Below are 24,938 nucleotides of genomic sequence, written 5' to 3'. Positions count from 1 at the left end.
AGAGTGATAATCACTGCTTACCAGAGTGATAATCACTGTCTACCAGAGAGATAATCACTGCTTACCAGAGTGATAATCACTGCCTACCAGAGTGATAATCACAGCCTACCAGAGTGATGCCTACCAGAGTGATAATCACTGCCTAGCAGAGTGATGCCTACCAGAGTGATGATCACTGCCTACCAGAGTGATAATCACTGCCAAGCAGAGTGCATAGGGTTACTGGGTGTGTAAGTCAGTGGTGGTCGGTCCAGTTTTAAGGGAGGACAATATTTTTTTCCATGAGCACGGCCTTGTTTCTATTACAGCATGTTGGATGACTCGCATTCATATTCCATTCACCCAGTTCAATGTAACAGCGATGGGTTTAGGCTGCTACATGATACTCAAATTTTTCCTATACTCATCATACGGTTGATATAACCTAACCAAGGAATTAAAGTTCACAACGTCAAGAGACAAATTTGAGGCGACAAACAGTGACATTCAATACCGCCTTGCCTGCATCTAGCTGATATAGGGTGTAATCATTAGTCTAACAGTTTTAAATGAGAGTTTCTATTGGACAAATTCAATTTTTCAACAGAAACAGAAACGTTTTTCAACAGAAATTAATACACCCCTAATCACGCGTAAACACAGTTCACTTTCATATCAGCCACGTTGTATTCCTTTTATGCACTCTCCTCCTCTCACATTGTCCTTTTGCTTGCAGACTTCAATGCACAAACAGTGCTGTTGAGGATACCGTAGACCATCTTTGCAAAATAGTGTGTTTTAATCAATTGTTTGGTGACGTGATTATATTTCGTATAGTTTTATCTAAAAAGGATAACTTTTTTAATGTTTTACAATTAGAAATGTTATGAAATTCACTGAGGAACATGGTCCTACCCTTCCTCTTCTGAGAAGCCTCCACTGACGTCGATGAGTACCTGTTATACACCTGTGGCTGAGCACACACAGAGACACAATCACAGACACACACCTGTCCGAACACGCCCACTGTGTCCCCAGGCAGGTAGCTGAGAGCTACGCTACAGTCTGCAGATGCTGAGAGGAGGAGGAGCCTGCCGCCATGGAGGCACGTCTCCAGGTGAGTTACACAGTCCATGTGTGGGCGGAGACTACCCAGCAATTCTGGAGCCTCATTGGTCACTCCGTCGCTGGGCAGGAGGCAGTATTCCTAATGGACAGGCAGACAAACAAATGCACAGAACAGCACAACATATAATCACAGACCATTAAAGTAGCTAAAAGGGAAACATCTGGGCCTAGTCTCTCTCACACCTGTATGCCCCAGGACTTCAGGGTTCCTTCCATGTCAGCAGTGATCAGGTATCGACCACAGGCGGTCATGGTCATGATGATGGACCCTATGTCTTTATGAGCTGTGAACACAGCAACCAGACCGCTATGGACCGTGTTCCAGAACCGAACCAGACCAGAACCGCCACATGAGACCAGGTCCGCTCCACCTACAGACCAGAACAGGGCCAGTCCGTGACTAAAATAGCATAATAGAATCACGTATCCTTTCACGGGAGTTTACCAAAGTACCATCGCTCACCAACGGTGGCAACGCCCTTACGTCCTGGCAGGAAGAAGAGTCTGGAGACGCCATCACTGCTCTCTGAGTCCTGCTCGCCGTTCACATTACACACTGAAGATATGGGGTCATTGAAAGGATGTTTGTGTTAAAGTGTTGTGCAGAGTGTGGGGGGGGTTTAAGTAACAGTACTTGTAGTAGTTAGTTAGACAGGTGGTGTGTCCGTGTGGTTCTGACCCGTCTGAGGCCTGCTGCGTTCTCTCTCGGGATCTGGACGGAGCTTTCTCAGGGCGTTCTCTGTGCTGTTGTTCCACACCGTCAGCTCCCCGTCGTAACTTCCTGTCCACACAGAAAACAGGAACCAAACAGGATATGCACATGACGAAATCTCACACATCTCTTCTGCCAACGTTTCCAGAACCTTTCAGAAGCATTTTCCTGGAGGTGCAGTGTGCCATGTCATGAATAAATCAAATTAAATCAAAGTTTATTTGTCACGTGCGCCGAATACAACAGGTTCACCTTACAGTGAAATACTTACTTACAGGCCCTAACCAACAGTGCAATCTTTAAGTAAAAAATAGGCATTACACCCTCATAGGGCTTTATTAACAAAACCACAACATAGAGTCTGTTCTGCCTGGGCCTGCTAACACTGATCTGAGTACAGTATTATACAACAAGGTTCCTCTGTGTGAGGTGAGGATTCAGGAGGAGCTGATCTGAGTACAGCATTATACAACATGCCTCCTCTGTGTGAGGTGAGGATTCAGGAGGAGCTGATCTGAGTACAGCATTATACAACATGTCTTCTCTGTGTGAGGTGAGGATTCAGGAGGAGCCGATCAGCAGGAGAGAGAAGGAGCATTAGGAGGAAGGAGAGAGGAGGATGAAGAGGAGGGAGAAAGAAGGAGGAGCAAGAACAGGGAGAGGTAAGGAGGATGAAGAGGAGGTGTGAGAGAGGAGGAGGGGGGAGAGAGGAGGAAGAGGAGGGAGAGAGAAGGAGGAGGAGGGAGAGAGAAGGAGGAGGAAGAGCAGGGAGAGATGAGGAGGAAGAGGAGGAGGGAGAGAGGAGGAGGGAGAGAGGAGGAAGAGAAGGGAGGGATGAGGAGGAGGAAGAGAGAAAGAAGAGTAAGAGTGTGAGGGCAGTCGGAGAAGGTTTAAATGTGTTGTCTCTTGAGGGAGCCAATTGCATTATTCATGCTGCCCAGGGGCCAGCTATATCCACTGACTGTTATCACCGCCTCTCTCTCAATTCAATTCAATTTCAATTAAAGGACTTTATTGGCATGGGAAACATATGTTAACATTGCCAAAGCAAGTGAACTAGATAATAAACAAAAGTGAAATAAGCAATAAAAATGAAAAGTAAACATTACACTCACAAAGTTCCAAAATAATAAAGACATTACAAATGTCATATTATGTGCAAATAGCAAAACATATAAGCATAAATATGGGTTGTATTGCAATGATGTTTGTTCTTCACTGGTTGCCCTTTTCTTGTGGCAACAGGTCACACATCTAGCTGCTGTGATGGCACACTGTGGAATTTCACCCAGTAGATATGGGAGTTTATTAAAATTGGGTTTGTTTTTAAATTCTTTGTGTATCTGTGTAATCTGAGGGAAATATGTGTATCTAATATGGTCATATATTTGGCAGGAGGTTAGGAAGTGCAGCTCAGTTTCATTTTGTGGGCAGTGAGCACATAGCCTGTCTTCTCTTGAGGGCCATTTCTGCCTACGGCGGCCTTTCTCAATAGCAAGGCTATGCTCACTGAGTCTGTACATAGTCAAAGCTTCCTTAAGTTTGGGTCAGTCACAGTGGTCAGGTATTCTGCCACTGTGTACTCTCTGTTTAGGGTCAGTCACAGTGGTCAGTTATTCTGCCACTGTGTACTCTCTGTTTAGGGTCAGTCACAGTGGTCAGGTATTCTGCCGCTGTGTACTCTCTGTGTATGGCCAAATAGCATTCTAGTTTGCTCTGTTTTTTTGTTAATTATTTCCAATGTGTTAAGTAGTTATCTTTTTGTTTTTATCTTTTTGTTTTCTCATGATTTGGTTGGGTCTAATTGTGCTGCTGTCCTGGGGCTCTGTTTGACAGAACTTGTCAACCCCATGTCCATCACATCGACATGAAGACTACAGACAGAACTAGTCAACCCCATGCCCATCACATCTACATGAAGACTACAGACAGAACTAGTCAACCCCATGCCCATCACATCTACATGAAGACTACAGACAGAACTAGTCAACCCCATGCCCATCACATCTACATGAAGACTACAGACAGAACTAGTCAACCCCATGCCCATCACATCTACATGAAGACTACAGACAGAACTAGTCAACCCCATGCCCATCACATCTACATGAAGACTACAGACAGAACTAGTCAACCCCATGCCCATCACATCTACATGAAGACTACAGACAGAACTAGTCAACCCCATGCCCATCACATCTACATGAAGACTACAGACAGAACTAGTCAACCCCATGCCCATCACATCTACATGAAGACTACAGACAGAACTAGTCAACCCCATGCCCATCACATCTACATGAAGACTACAGACAGAACTAGTCAACCCCATGCCCATCACATCTACATGAAGACTACAGACAGAACTAGTCAACCATCGAAAAATACTTTGTAACACAAAACACTACAGAGGTTTAGGACTTACTTTTCCAGTATTGTCAAGGTACTTATTATGTGGAGAAAAAAAACGTTTCAGTGGAATTACTTTGACTTATTATGTCCTTAACCTCTTTTTTAGGTAAATGAGATGAGAAGATAGTGAAGATAAGAGGAAGAAGAGAGAGACCTGCCTGCTTTTGGGGTGAAATAAGGGGATGGGAGGTAGAGGAACTAGGGCTGCTGTGTCAGGCTGTGATTGTCAGACAGCAGAGAGCGGCCAAGCAGAGCGGTGCACAGAGTGAATATTGATGAGGTGGGTACAGTCCCCCAACAGTTAAATGTTCTCCTGCATTCTGATTCTCATGCCCACACACACACACACAGAGACGTGAGCACACATGCACATGAGGACACCCGCAAGCACACACACACCATACTTCAGGCCTAAGAGGCAGACTACTCAGGTCCATTTCCCTCTCTGTCACACAGGGAGAGCTAATAAACATACTGTAATCTGGGCATTAGGATAATCCAGGGAGAGAGAGAGGGAGGGGTGGAGGGAAGGAGGTAGGGAGGGAGAGAAGGAGGGAGGGAGGGAGAGAAAGAGGGAGGGGTGGAGGGAAGGAGGTATGGGTGGGGGGAGGGAGGGAGGGAGGGAGGGAGGGAGGGAGGGAGGGAGGGAGGGAGGGAGGGAGGGAGGGAGGGAGGGAGGGAGGGAGGGAGGGAGGGAGGGAGGGAGGGAGGGAGGGAGGAGTGGATGGAAGGAGGGAGGGGTGGATGGAAGGAGGGAGGGGTGGATGGAAAGGAGGGAGGGAGGGTGGATGGAGGGAGGAGGGGGAGGGAGGGAGGGAGGGAGGGAGGGAGGGAGGGAGGGAGGGAGGGAGGGAGGGAGGGAGGGAGGGAGGGAGGGAGGGAGGGGGAGAGGAGGGAGAGAAAGAGGAGAGGGAGGGAGAGAAAGAGGGAGGGGTGGAGGGAAGGAGGTATGGGTGGGGGGAAGGAGGGAGGGAGAGAAGGAGGGAGGAAGGGAGAGAAAGAGGGAGGGGTGGATGGGAGGGAGGGAGGGAGGGAGGGAGGGAGGGAGGGGGAGGGGGAGGGAGGGAGAGGGAGAGAAAGAGGGAGAGAAAGAGGGAGGGGGGAGGGAGGAGGTATGGGTGGGGGGGGAGGGAGGGAGGGAGGGAGGGAGGGAGGGAGGGGAGGGAGGGAGGGAGGGGGAGGGAGGGGAGGGAGGGAGGGAGGGAGGGAGGGAGGGTGGATGGAAGGAGGGAGGGAGGGAGGGAGGGGGGGGAAGGAGGGAGGGAGGGAGGGAGGTGGGAAGGTGGGAGGGAGGGAGAGAAGGAGGGAGGGAAACAGAGTGAAAGAGAGAGGACGGGGAAAAGGAGACTTAGATAAAGAGCACATTTAGAAACGGTTAGGTGGAGAAAGAATACAGAGTGGGTGAGGGTGCGACAGAGAGAGAGAGAAAGTGGGGAGATAGCAATGGAAAGAGAGAGAAAGTGGGAATGAGAGTGACAGAGAGAGAAAGTGGGGAGAGAGCAATGGAAAGAGAGAGAAAGTGGGAAGGAGAGAGCGACAGAGAGAGCGAGAGAAAGTGGGACGAGAGAGCGACAGAGAGAGAGAGAAAGTGGGAAGGAGAGAGCAATAGAAAGAGAGAGAAAGTGGGAAGGAGAGTGACAGAGAGAGAGAAAGTGGGAAGGAGAGAGCAACAGAAAGAAAGAGAAAGTGGGACGAGAGAGCGACAGAGAGAGAGAGAAAGTGGCAAGGAGAGAGCAATAGAAAGAGAGAGAAAGTGGGAAGGCTGAGAGAGACAGAGAGAGAGAGAAAGTGGGAAGGAGAGAGCAATAGAAACAGAGAGAAAGTGGGAAGGAGAGAGCGACAGAGAGAGAGAGAAAGTGGGGAGAGAGCAATAGAAAGAGAGAGAAAGTGGGAAGGAGAGAGCGACAGAGAGAGAGAGAAAGTGGGAAGGAGAGAGCAACAGAAAGAGAGATAAAGTGGGAAGGAGAGAGCAATAGAAAGAGAGAGAAAGTGGGAAGGAGAGAGTGACAAAAAGAGAGAGAAAGTGGGAAGGAGAGAGCAACAGAAAGAGAAAGAAAGTGAGAAGGAGAGAGCAACAGAGAGAGATAAAGTGGGAAGGAGAGAGTGACAGAGAGAGAGGGAAAGTGGGAAGCAGAGAGCGACAGAAAGAGATAGAAAGTGGGAAGGAGAGAGCGACAGAAAGAGAGAAAGTGGGAAGGAGAGAGTGACAGAAAGAGAGAGAAAGTGACAGAAGAGAGAGAAAGGAAGGAGAGAGCGACAGAAAGAGAGAAAGTGGGAAGGAGAGAGTGACAGAAAGAGAGAGAAAGTGAGAAGGAGAGAGCAACAGAGAGAGGAAAGAGAGAGTGACAGAGAGAGAGAGAGAAAGTGGGAAGGAGAGAGAGAGAGAGAGAGAGAGAGAGAGAGAGAGAGAGAGAGAGAGAGAGAGAGGAGAGAGTAACAGAGAGAGAGAGAAAGTGGGAAGGAGAGAGCGACAGAAAGAGGAAGGAGAGAGCGACAGAGAGAGAGAAAGTGGGAAGGAGAGTGACAGAGAGAGAAAGTGGGAAGGAGAGAGCAACAGAAAGAGAGAGAAAGGAGAGAGCGACTGAGAGAGAGAGAAAGTGGGAAGGGGAGAGCAACAGAGAGAGGAAGGAGAGAGTGACAGAGAGAAAGAGAAAGTGGGAAGGAGAGAGCGACAGAGAGAAAAAGTGGGAAGGAGAGAGCGACACAGAGAAAGAAAGTGGGAAGGAGAGAGCCGAGAAAGTGGAAAGGAGAGAGTGACAGAAAGAGAGAAAGTTAGAAGGAGCAAAATAGTTTTTGAAAGTATCTTGTGACTTCTATTCTCACTAGTCTGTTTTTCTCCCAGTTCTTTTTATCTGCCCAAAGTGTTCTCTCATGTGCTATTATTTTCCTCTAAATGTTCCCTCTTCTCTCCCTCTCTCTTGTTTTCCTTCACCTTGTACTCATCACTGCAGTGAATCTTTCACACAGAGTAGCCATTGTGCAAAGATTAGTGTAGTCTGTGCTGTACCTCTCAACGGGAACAATGCCACAATATCTCAGAACAATAGCTCTTACAACTGTACTAGTTTAGCTTTGTGAAGACACGTCTATCAATACGGTACACAGGAGTGATCCAATTCTGTTTCATAACAGACCAACTCTTCAGCCCTCCACACAGGAGAGGCCTCTCTATAGAGATGTGTGTATTCATAAGAGTAAAAAAAGTAGGGGTTTAGGGCAGAACCCATTCTATAGGTCTAAGTTGGGGTTTAGAGCAGAACCCATTCTATAGGTCTAAGTAGGGGTTTAGGTCAGAACCCATTCTATAGCTCTAAGTAAGGGTTTAGAGCAGAACCCATTCTATAGGTCTAAGTAGGGTTTAGAGCAGAACCCATTATATAGGTCTAAGTAGGGGGTTAGGTCAGAACCCATTCTATAGCTCTAAGTTGGGGTTTAGAGCAGAACCCATTCTATAGGTCTAAGTAGGGTTTAGAGCAGAACCCATTATATAGGGCTGAGTAGGGTTTAGAGCAGAACCCATTCTATAGGTTTAAGTAGGGGTTTAGAGCAGAACCCATTCTATAGGTCTAAGTAGGGGTTTAGAGCAGAACCCATTCTATCGGTCTAAGTAGGGGTTTAGAGCAGAACCCATTCTATAGGTCTAAGTTGGCGTTTAGAGCAGAACCCATTCTATAGGTCTAAGTAGGGTTTAAAGCAGAACCCATTCCATATGTCTAAGTAGGGTTTAGAGCAGAACCCATTCTATAGGTCTAAGTAGGGGGTTAGGTCAGAACCCATTCTATAGCTCTAAGTAGGGTTTAGAGCAGAACCCATTCTATAGGTCTACGTAGGGGTTTAGAGCAGAACCCATTCTATAGGTCTAAGTAGGGGTTTAGAGCAGAACCCATTCTATAGGTCTAAGTAGGGGTTTAGAGCAGAACCCATTATATAGCTCTACGTAGGGGTTTAGAGCAGAACCCATTCTATAGGTCTAAGTAGGGTTTAGAGCAGAACCCATTCTATAGGTCTAAGTAGGGTTTAGAGCAGAACCCATTATATAGCGCTAAGTAGGGTTTAGAGCAGAACCCATTCTATAGGTCTAAGTAGGGTTTAGAGCAGAACCCATTCTATAGGTCTAAGTAGGGTTTAGAGCAGAACCCATTCTATAGGTCTAAGTAGGGTTTAGAGCAGAACCCATTCTATAGGTCTAAGTAGGGTTTAGAGCAGAACCCATTCTATAGGTCTAAGTATTGTTTAGAGCAGAACCCATTCTATAGGTCTAAGTAGGGATTAGAGCAGAACCCATTCTATAGGTCTAAGTAGGGGTTTAGGTCAGAACCCATTCTATAGGTCTAAGTAGGGGTTTAGAGCAGAACCCATTCTATAGCTCTAAGTAGGGTTTAGAGCAGAACCCATTCTATAGGTCTAAGTAGGGTTTAGAGCAGAACCAATTCTATAGGTCTAAGTAGGGTTTAGAGCAGAACCCGTTCTATAGGTCTAAGTTGGGGTTTAGAGCAGAACCCATTCTATAGGTCTAAGTAGGGGTTTAGAGCAGAACCCATTCTATAGGTCTAAGTAGGGTTTAGAGTAGATCCCATTCTATAGGTCTAAGTAGGGGTTTAGGTCAGAACCCATTCTATAGGTCTAAGTAGAGGTTTAGAGCAGAACCCATTATATAGCTCTAAGTAGGGTTTAGAGCAGAACCCATTCTATAGGTCTAAGTAGGGTTTAGAGCAGAACCCATTCTATCGGTCTAAGTAGGGTTTAGAGCAGAACCCATTCTATAGGTCTAAGTAGGGTTTAGAGTAGATCCCATTCTATAGGTCTAAGTAGGGATTTAGGTCAGAACCCATTCTATAGGTCTAAGTAGGGGTTTAGAGCAGAACCCATTATATAGCTCTAAGTAGGGTTTAGAGCAGAACCCAGTCTGTAGGTCTAAGTAGGGTTTAGAGCAGAAGCAATTCTATAGGTCTAAGTAGGGTTTAAAGCAGAACCCATTCCATATGTCTAAGTGGGGTTTAGAGCAGAACCCATTCTATAGGTCTAAGTAGGGTTTAGAGCAGAACCCATTATATAGCGCTAAGTAGGGTTTAGAGCAGAACCCATTCTATAGGTCTAAGTAGGGTTTAGAGCAGAACCCATTCTATAGGTCTAAGTAGGGTTTAGAGCAGAACCCATTCTATAGGTCTAAGTAGGGTTTAGAGCAGAACCCATTCTATAGGTCTAAGTAGGGTTTAGAGCAGAACCCATTCTATAGGTCTAAGTAGGGTTTAGAGCAGAACCCATTCTATAGGTCTAAGTATTGTTTAGAGCAGAACCCATTCTATAGGTCTAAGTAGGGATTAGAGCAGAACCCATTCTATAGGTCTAAGTAGGGGTTTAGGTCAGAACCCATTCTATAGGTCTAAGTAGGGGTTTAGAGCAGAACCCATTCTATAGCTCTAAGTAGGGTTTAGAGCAGAACCCATTCTATAGGTCTAAGTAGGGTTTAGAGCAGAACCAATTCTATAGGTCTAAGTAGGGTTTAGAGCAGAACCAATTCTATAGGTCTAAGTAGGGTTTAGAGCAGAACCCATTCTATAGGTCTAAGTAGGGTTTAGAGCAGAACCCATTCTATAGGTCTAAGTATTGTTTAGAGCAGAACCCATTCTATAGGTCTAAGTAGGGATTAGAGCAGAACCCATTCTATAGGTCTAAGTAGGGGTTTAGGTCAGAACCCATTCTATAGGTCTAAGTAGGGGTTTAGAGCAGAACCCATTCTATAGCTCTAAGTAGGGTTTAGAGCAGAACCCATTCTATAGGTCTAAGTAGGGTTTAGAGCAGAACCAATTCTATAGGTCTAAGTAGGGTTTAGAGCAGAACCCGTTCTATAGGTCTAAGTTGGGGTTTAGAGCAGAACCCATTCTATAGGTCTAAGTAGGGGTTTAGAGCAGAACCCATTCTATAGGTCTAAGTAGGGTTTAGAGTAGAACCCATTCTATAGGTCTAAGTAGGGGTTTAGGTCAGAACCCATTCTATAGGTCTAAGTAGGGTTTAGAGCAGAACCCATTATATAGGGCTGAGTAGGGTTTAGAGCAGAACCCATTCTATAGGTTTAAGTAGGGGTTTAGAGCAGAACCCATTCTATAGGTCTAAGTAGGGGTTTAGAGCAGAACCCATTCTATCGGTCTAAGTAGGGGTTTAGAGCAGAACCCATTCTATAGGTCTAAGTTGGCGTTTAGAGCAGAACCCATTCTATAGGTCTAAGTAGGGTTTAAAGCAGAACCCATTCCATATGTCTAAGTAGGGTTTAGAGCAGAACCCATTCTATAGGTCTAAGTAGGGGTTAGGTCAGAACCCATTCTATAGCTCTAAGTAGGGTTTAGAGCAGAACCCATTCTATAGGTCTAAGTAGGGTTTAGAGCAGAACCCATTCTATAGGTCTAAGTAGGGGTTTAGAGCAGAACCCATTCTATAGGTCTAAGTAGGGGTTTAGAGCAGAACCCATTATATAGCTCTAAGTAGGGGTTTAGAGCAGAACCCATTCTATAGGTCTAAGTAGGGTTTAGAGCAGAACCCATTCTATAGGTCTAAGTAGGGTTTAGAGCAGAACCCATTATATAGCGCTAAGTAGGGTTTAGAGCAGAACCCATTCTATAGGTCTAAGTAGGGTTTAGAGCAGAACCCATTCTATAGGTCTAAGTAGGGTTTAGAGCAGAACCCATTCTATAGGTCTAAGTAGGGTTTAGAGCAGAACCCATTCTATAGGTCTAAGTAGGGTTTAGAGCAGAACCCATTCTATAGGTCTAAGTATTGTTTAGAGCAGAACCCATTCTATAGGTCTAAGTAGGGATTAGAGCAGAACCCATTCTATAGGTCTAAGTAGGGGTTTAGGTCAGAACCCATTCTATAGGTCTAAGTAGGGGTTTAGAGCAGAACCCATTCTATAGCTCTAAGTAGGGTTTAGAGCAGAACCCATTCTATAGGTCTAAGTAGGGTTTAGAGCAGAACCAATTCTATAGGTCTAAGTAGGGTTTAGAGCAGAACCCGTTCTATAGGTCTAAGTTGGGGTTTAGAGCAGAACCCATTCTATAGGTCTAAGTAGGGGTTTAGAGCAGAACCCATTCTATAGGTCTAAGTAGGGTTTAGAGTAGATCCCATTCTATAGGTCTAAGTAGGGGTTTAGGTCAGAACCCATTCTATAGGTCTAAGTAGAGGTTTAGAGCAGAACCCATTATATAGCTCTAAGTAGGGTTTAGAGCAGAACCCATTCTATAGGTCTAAGTAGGGTTTAGAGCAGAACCCATTCTATCGGTCTAAGTAGGGTTTAGAGCAGAACCCATTCTATAGGTCTAAGTAGGGTTTAGAGTAGATCCCATTCTATAGGTCTAAGTAGGGATTTAGGTCAGAACCCATTCTATAGGTCTAAGTAGGGGTTTAGAGCAGAACCCATTATATAGCTCTAAGTAGGGTTTAGAGCAGAACCCAGTCTGTAGGTCTAAGTAGGGTTTAGAGCAGAAGCAATTCTATAGGTCTAAGTAGGGTTTAAAGCAGAACCCATTCCATATGTCTAAGTGGGGTTTAGAGCAGAACCCATTCTATAGGTCTAAGTAGGGTTTAGAGCAGAACCCATTATATAGCGCTAAGTAGGGTTTAGAGCAGAACCCATTCTATAGGTCTAAGTAGGGGTTTAGAGCAGAACCCATTCTATAGGTCTAAGTAGGGTTTAGAGCAGAACCCATTCTATAGGTCTAAGTAGGGTTTAGAGCAGAACCCATTCTATAGGTCTAAGTAGGGTTTAGAGCAGAACCCATTCTATAGGTCTAAGTAGGGTTTAGAGCAGAACCCATTCTATAGGTCTAAGTATTGTTTAGAGCAGAACCCATTCTATAGGTCTAAGTAGGGATTAGAGCAGAACCCATTCTATAGGTCTAAGTAGGGGTTTAGGTCAGAACCCATTCTATAGGTCTAAGTAGGGGTTTAGAGCAGAACCCATTCTATAGCTCTAAGTAGGGTTTAGAGCAGAACCCATTCTATAGGTCTAAGTAGGGTTTAGAGCAGAACCAATTCTATAGGTCTAAGTAGGGTTTAGAGCAGAACCCATTCTATAGGTCTAAGTAGGGTTTAGAGCAGAACCCATTCTATAGGTCTAAGTAGGGTTTAGAGCAGAACCCATTCTATAGGTCTAAGTATTGTTTAGAGCAGAACCCATTCTATAGGTCTAAGTAGGGATTAGAGCAGAACCCATTCTATAGGTCTAAGTAGGGGTTTAGGTCAGAACCCATTCTATAGGTCTAAGTAGGGGTTTAGAGCAGAACCCATTCTATAGCTCTAAGTAGGGTTTAGAGCAGAACCCATTCTATAGGTCTAAGTAGGGTTTAGAGCAGAACCAATTCTATAGGTCTAAGTAGGGTTTAGAGCAGAACCATTCTATAGGTCTAAGTTGGGGTTTAGAGCAGAACCCATTCTATAGGTCTAAGTAGGGTTTAGAGCAGAACCCATTCTATAGGTCTAAGTAGGGTTTAGAGCAGATCCCATTCTATAGGTCTAAGTAGGGGTTTAGGTCAGAACCCATTCTATAGGTCTAAGTAGAGGTTTAGAGCAGAACCCATTATATAGCTCTAAGTAGGGTTTAGAGCAGAACCCATTCTATAGGTCTAAGTAGGGTTTAGAGCAGAACCCATTCTATCGGTCTAAGTAGGGTTTAGAGCAGAACCCATTCTATAGGTCTAAGTAGGGTTTAGAGTAGATCCCATTCTATAGGTCTAAGTAGGGATTTAGGTCAGAACCCATTCTATAGGTCTAAGTAGGGGTTTAGAGCAGAACCCATTATATAGCTCTAAGTAGGGTTTAGAGCAGAACCCAGTCTGTAGGTCTAAGTAGGGTTTAGAGCAGAAGCAATTCTATAGGTCTAAGTAGGGTTTAAAGCAGAACCCATTCCATATGTCTAAGTGGGGTTTAGAGCAGAACCCATTCTATAGGTCTAAGTAGGGTTTAGAGCAGAACCCATTATATAGCGCTAAGTAGGGTTTAGAGCAGAACCCATTCTATAGGTCTAAGTAGGGGTTTAGAGCAGAACCCATTCTATAGGTCTAAGTAGGGTTTAGAGCAGAACCCATTCTATAGGTCTAAGTAGGGTTTAGAGCAGAACCCATTCTATAGGTCTAAGTAGGGTTTAGAGCAGAACCCATTCTATAGGTCTAAGTAGGGTTTAGAGCAGAACCCATTCTATAGGTCTAAGTATTGTTTAGAGCAGAACCCATTCTATAGGTCTAAGTAGGGATTAGAGCAGAACCCATTCTATAGGTCTAAGTAGGGGTTTAGGTCAGAACCCATTCTATAGGTCTAAGTAGGGGTTTAGAGCAGAACCCATTCTATAGCTCTAAGTAGGGTTTAGAGCAGAACCCATTCTATAGGTCTAAGTAGGGTTTAGAGCAGAACCAATTCTATAGGTCTAAGTAGGGTTTAGAGCAGAACCAATTCTATAGGTCTAAGTAGGGTTTAGAGCAGGTTCTATAGGTCTAAGTTGGGGTTTAGAGCAGAACCCATTCTATAGGTCTAAGTAGGGGTTTAGAGCAGAACCCATTCTATAGGTCTAAGTAGGGTTTAGAGTAGATCCCATTCTATAGGTCTAAGTAGGGGTTTAGGTCAGAACCCATTCTATAGGTCTAAGTAGGGTTTAGAGCAGAACCCATTATATAGCTCTAAGTAGGGTTTAGAGCAGAACCCATTCTATAGGTCTAAGTAGGGTTTAGAGCAGAACCCATTCTATCGGTCTAAGTAGGGTTTAGAGCAGAACCCATTCTATAGGTCTAAGTAGGGTTTAGAGTAGATCCCATTCTATAGGTCTAAGTAGGGATTTAGGTCAGAACCCATTCTATAGGTCTAAGTAGGGGTTTAGAGCAGAACCCATTATATAGCTCTAAGTAGGGTTTAGAGCAGAACCCAGTCTGTAGGTCTAAGTAGGGTTTAGAGCAGAAGCAATTCTATAGGTCTAAGTAGGGTTTAAAGCAGAACCCATTCCATATGTCTAAGTGGGGTTTAGAGCAGAACCCATTCTATAGGTCTAAGTAGGGTTTAGAGCAGAACCCATTATATAGCGCTAAGTAGGGTTTAGAGCAGAACCCATTCTATAGGTCTAAGTAGGGTTTAGAGCAGAACCCATTATATAGCTCTACGTAGGGGTTTAGAGCAGAACCCATTCTATAGGTCTAAGTCGGGGTTTAGAGCAGAACCCATTCTATAGGTCTAAGTAGGGTTTAGAGCAGAACCCATTCTATAGGTCTAAGTAGGGGTTAGAGCAGAACCCATTCTATAGGTCTAAGTAGGGGTTTAGAGCAGAACCCATTCTATAGGTCTAAGTAGGGTTTAGAGCAGAACCCATTCTATAGGTCTAAGTAGGGGTTTAGGTCAGAACATATTCTATAGGTCTAAGTAGGGGTTTAGAGCAGAACCCATTCTATAGCTCTAAGTAGGGTTTAGAGCAGAACCCATTCTATAGGTCTAAGTAGGGGTTTAGAGCAGAACCCATTCTATAGGTCTAAGTAGGGTTTAGAGCAGAACCCATTCTATAGGTCTAAGTAGGGGTTTAGAGCAGAACCCATTCTATAGGTCTAAGTATTGTTTAGAGCAGAACCCGTTCTATAGGTCTAAGTAGGGATTAGAGCAGAACCCATTCTATAGGTCTAAGTAGGGGTTTAGGTCAGAACCCATTCTATAGGTCTAAGTAGGGGTTTAGAGCAGAACCCATTCTATAGCTCTAAGTAGGGTTTAGAGCAGAACCCATTCTATAGGTCTAAGTAGGGTTTAGAGCAGAACCCATTCTATAGGTCTAAGTAGGGGTTTAGGTCAGAACCCATTCTATAGGTTTAAGTAGGAGTTTAGAGCAGAACCCATTATTTTGGTCTAAGTAGGGTTTAGAGCAGAACCCATTCTATAGGTCTAAGTATGGGTTTAGAGCAGAACCCATTCTATAGGTCTAAGTTGGGGTTTAGAGCAGAACCCATTCTATATGTCTAAGTAGGGTTTAGAGCAGAACCCATTCTATAGGTCTAAGTAGGGTTTAGAGCAGAACCCATTATATAGCACTAAGTAGGGTTTAGAGCAGAACCCATTCCATAGGTCTAAGTAGGGGTTTAGAGCAGAACCCATTATATAGCTCTAAGTAGGGGTTTAGGTCAGAACCCATTCTATAGGTCTAAGTAGGGGTTTAGGTCAGAACCCATTCTATAGGTCTAAGTAGGGTTTAGAGCAGAACCCATTATATGGCGCTAAGTAGGGTTTAGAGCAGAACCCATTCTATAGGTCTAAGTAGGGGTTTAGAGCAGAACCCACTCTATAGGTCTAAGTAGGGTTTAGAGCAGAACCCATTATATAGCGCTAAGTAGGGTTTAGAGCAGAACCCATTATATAGCGCTAAGTAGGGTTTAGAGCAGAACCCATTCTATAGGACTAAGTAGGGGTTTAGAGCAGAACCCATTCTATAGGTCTAAGTAGGGTTTAGAGCAGAACCCATTCTATAGGTCTAAGTAGGGGTTTAGAGCAGAACCCATTCTAAAGGTCTAAGTAGGGTTTAGAGCAGAACAAATTCTATAGGTCTAAGTAGGGTTTAGAGCAGAACCCATTCTATAGGTCTAAGTAGGGTTTAGAGTAGATCCCATTCTATAGGTCTAAGTAGGGGTTTAGGTCAGAACCCATTCTATAGGTCTAAGTAGGGTTTAGAGCAGAACCCATTCTATAGGTCTAAGTAGGGTTTAGAGCAGAACCCGTTCTATAGGTCTAAGTTGGGGTTTAGAGCAGAACCCATTCTATAGGTCTAAGTAGGGGTTTAGAGCAGAACCCATTCTATAGGTCTAAGTAGGGTTTAGAGCAGAACCCATTCTATAGGTCTAAGTAGGGTTTAGAGTAGATCCCATTCTATAGGTCTAAGTAGGGGTTTAGGTCAGAACCCATTCTATAGGTCTAAGTAGGGTTTAGAGCAGAACCCATTATATAGCTCTAAGTAGGGTTTAGAGCAGAACCCATTCTATAGGTCTAAGTAGGGTTTAGAGCAGAACCCATTCTATAGGTCTAAGTAGGGTTTAGAGCAGAACCCATTCTATAGGTCTAAGTAGGGTTTAGAGTAGATCCCATTCTATAGGTCTAAGTAGGGATTTAGGTCAGAACCCATTCTATAGGTCTAAGTAGGGGTTTAGAGCAGAACCCATTATATAGCTCTAAGTAGGGTTTAGAGCAGAACCCAGTCTGTAGGTCTAAGTAGGGTTTAGAGCAGAACCAATTCTATAGGTCTAAGTAGGGTTTAAAGCAGAACCCATTCCATATGTCTTAATGGGGTTTAGAGCAGAACCCATTCTATAGGTCTAAGTAGGGTTTAGAGCAGAACCCATTCTATAGGTCTAAGTAGGGATTAGAGCAGAACCCATTCTATAGGTCTAAGTAGGGGTTTAGGTCAGAAACCATTCTATAGGTCTAAGTAGGGGTTTAGAGCAGAACCCATTCTATAGCTCTAAGTAGGGTTTAGAGCAGAACCCATTCTATAGGTCTAAGTAGGGTTTAGGTCAGAACCCATTCTATAGGTCTAAGTAGGGTTTAGAGCAGAACAGATTCTATAGGTCTAAGTAGGGTTTAGAGCAGAACCCATTCTATAGGTCTAAGTAGGGTTTAGAGTAGATCCCATTCTATAGGTCTAAGTAGGGGTTTAGGTCAGAACCCATTCTATAGGTCTAAGTAGGGTTTAGAGCAGAACCCATTCTATAGGTCTAAGTAGGGTTTAGAGCAGAACCCGTTCTATAGGTCTAAGTTGGGGTTTAGAGCAGAACCCATTCTATAGGTCTAAGTAGGGGTTTAGAGCAGAACCCATTCTATAGGTCTAAGTAGGGTTTAGAGCAGAACCCATTCTATAGGTCTAAGTAGGGTTTAGAGTAGATCCCATTCTATAGGTCTAAGTAGGGGTTTAGGTCAGAACCCATTCTATAGGTCTAAGTAGAGGTTTAGAGCAGAACCCATTATATAGCTCTAAGTAGGGTTTAGAGCAGAACCCATTCTATAGGTCTAAGTAGGGTTTAGAGCAGAACCCATTCTATAGGTCTAAGTAGGGTTTAGAGCAGAACCCATTCTATAGGTCTAAGTAGGGTTTAGAGTAGATCCCATTCTATAGGTCTAAGTAGGGATTTAGGTCAGAACCCATTCTATAGGTCTAAGTAGGGGTTTAGAGCAGAACCCATTATATAGCTCTAAGTAGGGTTTAGAGCAGAACCCAGTCTGTAGGTCTAAGTAGGGTTTAGAGCAGAACCAATTCTATAGGTCTAAGTAGGGTTTAAAGCAGAACCCATTCCATATGTCTTAGTGGGGTTTAGAGCAGAACCCATTCTATAGGTCTAAGTAGGGTTTAGAGCAGAACCCATTCTATAGGTCTAAGTAGGGATTAGAGCAGAACCCATTCTATAGGTCTAAGTAGGGGTTTAGGTCAGAAACCATTCTATAGGTCTAAGTAGGGGTTTAGAGCAGAACCCATTCTATAGCTCTAAGTAGGGTTTAGAGCAGAACCCATTCTATAGGTCTAAGTAGGGTTTAGGTCAGAACCCATTCTATAGGTCTAAGTAGGGTTTAGAGCAGAACAGATTCTATAGGTCTAAGTAGGGTTTAGAGCAGAACCCATTCTATAGGTCTAAGTAGGGTTTAGAGTAGAACCCATTCTATAGGTCTAAGTAGGGGTTTAGGTCAGAACCCATTCTATAGGTCTAAGTAGGGTTTAGAGCAGAACCCATTCTATAGGTCTAAGTAGGGTTTAGAGCAGAACCCGTTCTATAGGTCTAAGTTGGAGTTTAGAGCAGAACCCATTCTATAGGTCTAAGTAGGGGTTTAGAGCAGAACCCATTCTATAGGTCTAAGTAGGGTTTAGAGCAGAACCCATTCTATAGGTCTAAGTAGGGTTTAGAGTAGATCCCATTCTATAGGTCTAAGTAGGGGTTTAGGTCAGAACCCATTCTATAGGTCTAAGTAGAGGTTTAGAGCAGAACCCATTATATAGCTCTAAGTAGGGTTTAGAGCAGAACCCATTCTATAGGTCTAAGTAGGGTTTAGAGCAGAACCCATTCTATAGGTCTAAGTAGGGTTTAGAGCAGAACCCATTCTATAGGTCTAAGTAGGGTTTAGAGTAGATCCCATTCTATAGGTCTAAGTAGGGATTTAGGTCAGAACCCATTCTATAGGTCTAAGTAGGGGTTTAGAGCAGAACCCATTATATAGCTCTAAGTAGGGTTTAGAGCAGAACCCAGTCTGTAGGTCTAAGTAGGGTTTAGAGCAGAACCAATTATATAGGTCTAAGTAGGGTTTAAAGCAGAACCCATTCCATATGTCTTAGTGGGGTTTAGAGCAGAACCCATTCTATAGGTCTAAGTAGGGTTTAGAGCAGAACCCATTCTATAGGTCTAAGTAGGGATTAGAGCAGAACCCATTCTATAGGTCTAAGTAGGGGTTTAGGTCAGAAACCATTCTATAGGTCTAAGTAGGGGTTTAGAGCAGAACCCATTCTATAGCTCTAAGTAGGGTTTAGAGCAGAACCCATTCTATAGGTCTAAGTAGGGTTTAGGTCAGAACCCATTCTATAGGTCTAAGTAGGGTTTAGAGCAGAACCCATTATATGGCGCTAAGTAGGGTTTAAAGCAGAACCCATTCTATAGGTCTAAGTAGGGGTTTAGAGCAGAACCCACTCTATAGGTCTAAGTAGGGTTTAGAGCAGAACCCATTCTATAGGTCTAAGTAGGGTTTAGAGCAGAACCCATTCTATAGGTCTAAGTAGGGTTTAGAGCAGAACCCATTCTATAGGTCTAAGTAGGGTTTAGAGCAGAACCCATTCTATATGTCTAAGTAGGGTTTAGAGCAGAACCCATTCTATAGGTCTAAGTTGGGGTTTAGAGCAGAACCCATTCTATATGTCTAAGTAGGGTTTAGAGCAGAACCCATTCTATAGGTCTAAGTAGGGTTTAGAGCAGAACCCATTATATAGCTCTAAGTAGGGGTTTAGGTCAGAACCCATTCTATATGTCTAAGTAGGGTTTAGAGCAGAACCCATTATATAGCTCTACGTAGGGGTTTAGAGCAGAACCCATTCTATAGGTCTAAGTCAGGGTTTAGAGCAGAACCCATTCTATAGGTCTAAGTAGGGTTTAGAGCAGAACCCATTCTATATGTCTAAGTAGGGTTTAGAGCAGAACCCATTCTATAGGTCTAAGTTGGGGTTTAGAGCAGAACCCATTCTATATGTCTAAGTAGGGTTTAGAGCAGAACCCATTCTATAGGTCTAAGTAGGGTTTAGAGCAGAACCCATTATATAGCTCTAAGTAGGGGTTTAGGTCAGAACCCATTCTATATGTCTAAGTAGGGTTTAGAGCAGAACCCATTATATAGCTCTACGGAGGGGTTTAGAGCAGAACCCATTCTATAGGTCTAAGTCGGGGTTTAGAGCAGAACCCATTCTATAGGTCTAAGTAGGGTTTAGAGCAGAACCCATTCTATATGTCTAAGTAGGGGTTAGAGCAGAACCCATTCTATAGGTCTAAGTAGGGGTTTAGAGCAGAACCCATTCTATATGTCTAAGTAGGGTTTAGAGCAGAACCCATTCTATAGGTCTAAGTAGGGGTTTAGAACAGAACCCATTCTATAGGTCTAAGTGGGGTTTAGAGCAGAACCCATTCTATAGGTCTAAGTAGGGTTTAGAGCAGAACCCATTCTATAGGTCTAAGTAGGGGTTTAGGTCAGAACACATTCTATAGGTCTAAGTAGGGGTTTAGAGCAGAACCCATTCTATAGCTCTAAGTAGGGTTTAGAGCAGAACCCATTCTATAGGTCTAAGTAGGGGTTTAGAGCAGAACCCATTCTATAGGTCTAAGTAGGGTTTAGAACAGAACCCATTCTATAGGTCTAAGTAGGGATTTAGAGCAGAACCCATTCTATAGGTCTAAGTATTGTTTAGAGCAGAACCCATTCTATAGGTCTAAGTAGGGATTAGAGCAGAACCCATTCTATAGGTCTAAGTAGGGGTTTAGGTCAGAACCCATTCTATAGGTCTAAGTAGGGGTTTAGAGCAGAACCCATTCTATAGCTCTAAGTAGGGTTTAGAGCAGAACCCATTCTATAGGTCTAAGTAGGGTTTAGAGCAGAACCCATTCTATAGGTCTAAGTAGGGTTTAGAGCAGAACCCATTATATAGCGCTAAGTAGGGTTTAGAGCAGAACCCATTCCATAGGTCTAAGTAGGGGTTTAGAGCAGAACCCATTATATAGCTCTACGTAGGGGTTTAGAGCAGAACCCATTCTATAGGTCTAAGTACGGGTTTAGGTCAGAACCCATTCTATAGGTCTAAGTAGGGTTTAGAGCAGAACCCATTCTATATGTCTAAGTAGGGTTTAGAGCAGAACCCATTCTATAGGTCTAAGTAGGGTTTAGAGCAGAACCCATTATATAGCTCTAAGTAGGGGTTTAGGTCAGAACCCATTCTATAGGTCTAAGTAGGGGCTTAGGTCAGAACCCATTCTATAGGTCTAAGTAGGGGTCTAGGTCAGAACCCATTCTATAGGTCTAAGTAGGAGTTTAGGTCAGAACCCATTCTATAGGTCTAAGTAGGGGTTTAGAGCAGAACCCATTATATAGCTCTAAGTAGGGGTTTAGAGCAGAACCCATTCTATAGGTCTAAGTAGGGTTTAGAGCAGAACCCATTTTATAGTTCTAAGTAGGGGTTTAGAGCAGAACACATTCTATAGGTCTAAGTAGGGGTTTAGAGCAGAACCCATTATATAGCGCTAAGTAGGGTTTAGAGCAGAACCCATTCCATAGGTCTAAGTAGGGGTTTAGAGCAGAACCCATTCTATAGGTCTAAGTAGGGTTTAGAGCAGAACCCATTCTATAGGTCTAAGTAGGGGTTTAGAGCAGAACCCATTCTATAGCTCTAAGTAGGGTTTAGAGCAGAACCCATTCTATAGGTCTAAGTAGGGTTTAGGTCAGAACCCATTCTATAGGTCTAAGTAGGGTTTAGAGCAGAACCCATTATATGGCGCTAAGTAGGGTTTAAAGCAGAACCCATTCTATAGGTCTAAGTAGGGGTTTAGAGCAGAACCCACTCTATAGGTCTAAGTAGGGTTTAGAGCAGAACCCATTCTATAGGTCTAAGTAGGGTTTAGAGCAGAACCCATTCTATAGGTCTAAGTAGGGTTTAGAGCAGAACCCATTCTATAGGTCTAAGTAGGGTTTAGAGCAGAACCCATTCTATATGTCTAAGTAGGGTTTAGAGCAGAACCCATTCTATAGGTCTAAGTTGGGGTTTAGAGCAGAACCCATTCTATATGTCTAAGTAGGGTTTAGAGCAGAACCCATTCTATAGGTCTAAGTAGGGTTTAGAGCAGAACCCATTATATAGCTCTAAGTAGGGGTTTAGGTCAGAACCCATTCTATATGTCTAAGTAGGGTTTAGAGCAGAACCCATTATATAGCTCTACGTAGGGGTTTAGAGCAGAACCCATTCTATAGGTCTAAGTCGGGGTTTAGAGCAGAACCCATTCTATAGGTCTAAGTAGGGTTTAGAGCAGAACCCATTCTATATGTCTAAGTAGGGTTTAGAGCAGAACCCATTCCATAGGTCTAAGTTGGGGTTTAGAGCAGAACCCATTCTATATGTCTAAGTAGGGTTTAGAGCAGAACCCATTCTATAGGTCTAAGTAGGGTTTAGAGCAGAACCCATTATATAGCTCTAAGTAGGGGTTTAGGTCAGAACCCATTCTATATGTCTAAGTAGGGTTTAGAGCAGAACCCATTATATAGCTCTACGGAGGGGTTTAGAGCAGAACCCATTCTATAGGTCTAAGTCGGGGTTTAGAGCAGAACCCATTATATAGGTCTAAGTAGGGTTTAGAGCAGAACCCATTCTATAGGTCTAAGTAGGGGTTAGAGCAGAACCCATTCTATAGGTCTAAGTAGGGGTTTAGAGCAGAACCCATTCTATATGTCTAAGTAGGGTTTAGAGCAGAACCCATTCTATAGGTCTAAGTAGGGGTTTAGAACAGAACCCATTCTATAGGTCTAAGTGGGGTTTAGAGCAGAACCCATTCTATAGGTCTAAGTAGGGTTTAGAGCAGAACCCATTCTATAGGTCTAAGTAGGGGTTTAGGTCAGAACACATTCTATAGGTCTAAGTAGGGGTTTAGAGCAGAACCCATTCTATAGCTCTAAGTAGGGTTTAGAGCAGAACCCATTCTATAGGTCTAAGTAGGGGTTTAGAGCAGAACCCATTCTATAGGTCTAAGTAGGGTTTAGAACAGAACCCATTCTATAGGTCTAAGTAGGGATTTAGAGCAGAACCCATTCTATAGGTCTAAGTATTGTTTAGAGCAGAACCCATTCTATAGGTCTAAGTAGGGATTAGAGCAGAACCCATTCTATAGGTCTAAGTAGGGGTTTAGGTCAGAACCCATTCTATAGGTCTAAGTAGGGGTTTAGAGCAGAACCCATTCTATAGCTCTAAGTAGGGTTTAGAGCAGAACCCATTCTATAGGTCTAAGTAGGGTTTAGAGCAGAACCCATTCTATAGGTCTAAGTAGGGTTTAGAGCAGAACCCATTATATAGCGCTAAGTAGGGTTTAGAGCAGAACCCATTCCATAGGTCTAAGTAGGGGTTTAGAGCAGAACCCATTATATAGCTCTACGTAGGGGTTTAGAGCAGAACCCATTCTATAGGTCTAAGTACGGGTTTAGGTCAGAACCCATTCTATAGGTCTAAGTAGGGTTTAGAGCAGAACCCATTCTATATGTCTAAGTAGGGTTTAGAGCAGAACCCATTCTATAGGTCTAAGTAGGGGTTTAGAACAGAACCCATTCTATAGGTCTAAGTGGGGTTTAGAGCAGAACCCATTCTATAGGTCTAAGTAGGGTTTAGAGCAGAACCCATTCTATAGGTCTAAGTAGGGGTTTAGGTCAGAACACATTCTATAGGTCTAAGTAGGGGTTTAGAGCAGAACCCATTCTATAGCTCTAAGTAGGGTTTAGAGCAGAACCCATTCTATAGGTCTAAGTAGGGGTTTAGAGCAGAACCCATTCTATAGGTCTAAGTAGGGTTTAGAACAGAACCCATTCTATAGGTCTAAGTAGGGATTTAGAGCAGAACCCATTCTATAGGTCTAAGTATTGTTTAGAGCAGAACCCATTCTATAGGTCTAAGTAGGGATTAGAGCAGAACCCATTCTATAGGTCTAAGTAGGGGTTTAGGTCAGAACCCATTCTATAGGTCTAAGTAGGGGTTTAGAGCAGAACCCATTCTATAGCTCTAAGTAGGGTTTAGAGCAGAACCCATTCTATAGGTCTAAGTAGGGTTTAGAGCAGAACCCATTCTATAGGTCTAAGTAGGGTTTAGAGCAGAACCCATTATATAGCGCTAAGTAGGGTTTAGAGCAGAACCCATTCCATAGGTCTAAGTAGGGGTTTAGAGCAGAACCCATTATATAGCTCTACGTAGGGGTTTAGAGCAGAACCCATTCTATAGGTCTAAGTACGGGTTTAGGTCAGAACCCATTCTATAGGTCTAAGTAGGGTTTAGAGCAGAACCCATTCTATATGTCTAAGTAGGGTTTAGAGCAGAACCCATTCTATAGGTCTAAGTAGGGTTTAGAGCAGAACCCATTATATAGCTCTAAGTAGGGGTTTAGGTCAGAACCCATTCTATAGGTCTAAGTAGGGGCTTAGGTCAGAACCCATTCTATAGGTCTAAGTAGGGGTCTAGGTCAGAACCCATTCTATAGGTCTAAGTAGGAGTTTAGGTCAGAACCCATTCTATAGGTCTAAGTAGGGGTTTAGAGCAGAACCCATTATATAGCTCTAAGTAGGGGTTTAGAGCAGAACCCATTCTATAGGTCTAAGTAGGGTTTAGAGCAGAACCCATTTTATAGTTCTAAGTAGGGGTTTAGAGCAGAACACATTCTATAGGTCTAAGTAGGGGTTTAGAGCAGAACCCATTATATAGCGCTAAGTAGGGTTTAGAGCAGAACCCATTCCATAGGTCTAAGTAGGGGTTTAGAGCAGAACCCATTCTATAGGTCTAAGTAGGGTTTAGAGCAGAACCCATTCTATAGGTCTAAGTAGGGGTTTAGAGCAGAACACATTCTATAGGTCTAAGTAGGGTTTAGAGCAGAACCCATTCTATAGGTCTAAGTTGGGGTTTAGAGCAGAACCCATTCTATAGGTCTAAGTAGGGGTTTAGAGCAGAACCCATTCTATAGGTCTAAGTAGGGTTTAGAGCAGAACCCATTCTATAGGTCTAAGTAGGGGTTTAGAGCAGAACCCATTCTATAGGTCTAAGTATTGTTTAGAGCAGAACCCATTCTATAGGTCTAAGTAGGGATTAGAGCAGGACCCATTCTATAGGTCTAAGTAGGGGTTTAGGTCAGAACCCATTCTATAGGTCTAAGTAGGGGTTTAGAGCAGAACCCATTCTATAGCTCTAAGTAGGGTTTAGAGCAGAACCCATTCTATAGGTCTAAGTAGGGTTTAGAGCAGAACCCATTCTATAGGTCTAAGTAGGGTTTAGAGCAGAACCCATTATATAGCGCTAAGTAGGGTTTAGAGCAGAACCCATTCCATAGGTCTAAGTAGGGGTTTAGAGCAGAACCCATTATATAGCTCTACGTAGGGGTTTAGAGCAGAACCCATTCTATAGGTCTAAGTACGGGTTTAGGTCAGAACCCATTCTATAGGTCTAAGTAGGGTT

The 24,938-nt window shown here is 43.6% G+C and overlaps 1 pseudogene; it reads right to left on the bottom strand.

Moving 5' to 3' along the window:
- LOC123993853 overlaps positions 1 to 24,938 on the bottom strand; it is a 64,457-nt pseudogene that overhangs the window by 8,478 nt on the left and 31,041 nt on the right.

The sequence above is a fragment of the Oncorhynchus gorbuscha genome, linkage group LG13, assembly GCF_021184085.1.
Source record: "Oncorhynchus gorbuscha isolate QuinsamMale2020 ecotype Even-year linkage group LG13, OgorEven_v1.0, whole genome shotgun sequence".
Lineage (NCBI taxonomy): Eukaryota > Metazoa > Chordata > Actinopteri > Salmoniformes > Salmonidae > Oncorhynchus > Oncorhynchus gorbuscha.
The sequence above is the reverse complement of the archived record's forward strand: the minus strand, read 5'-3'. Positions and strand labels throughout refer to the sequence as shown.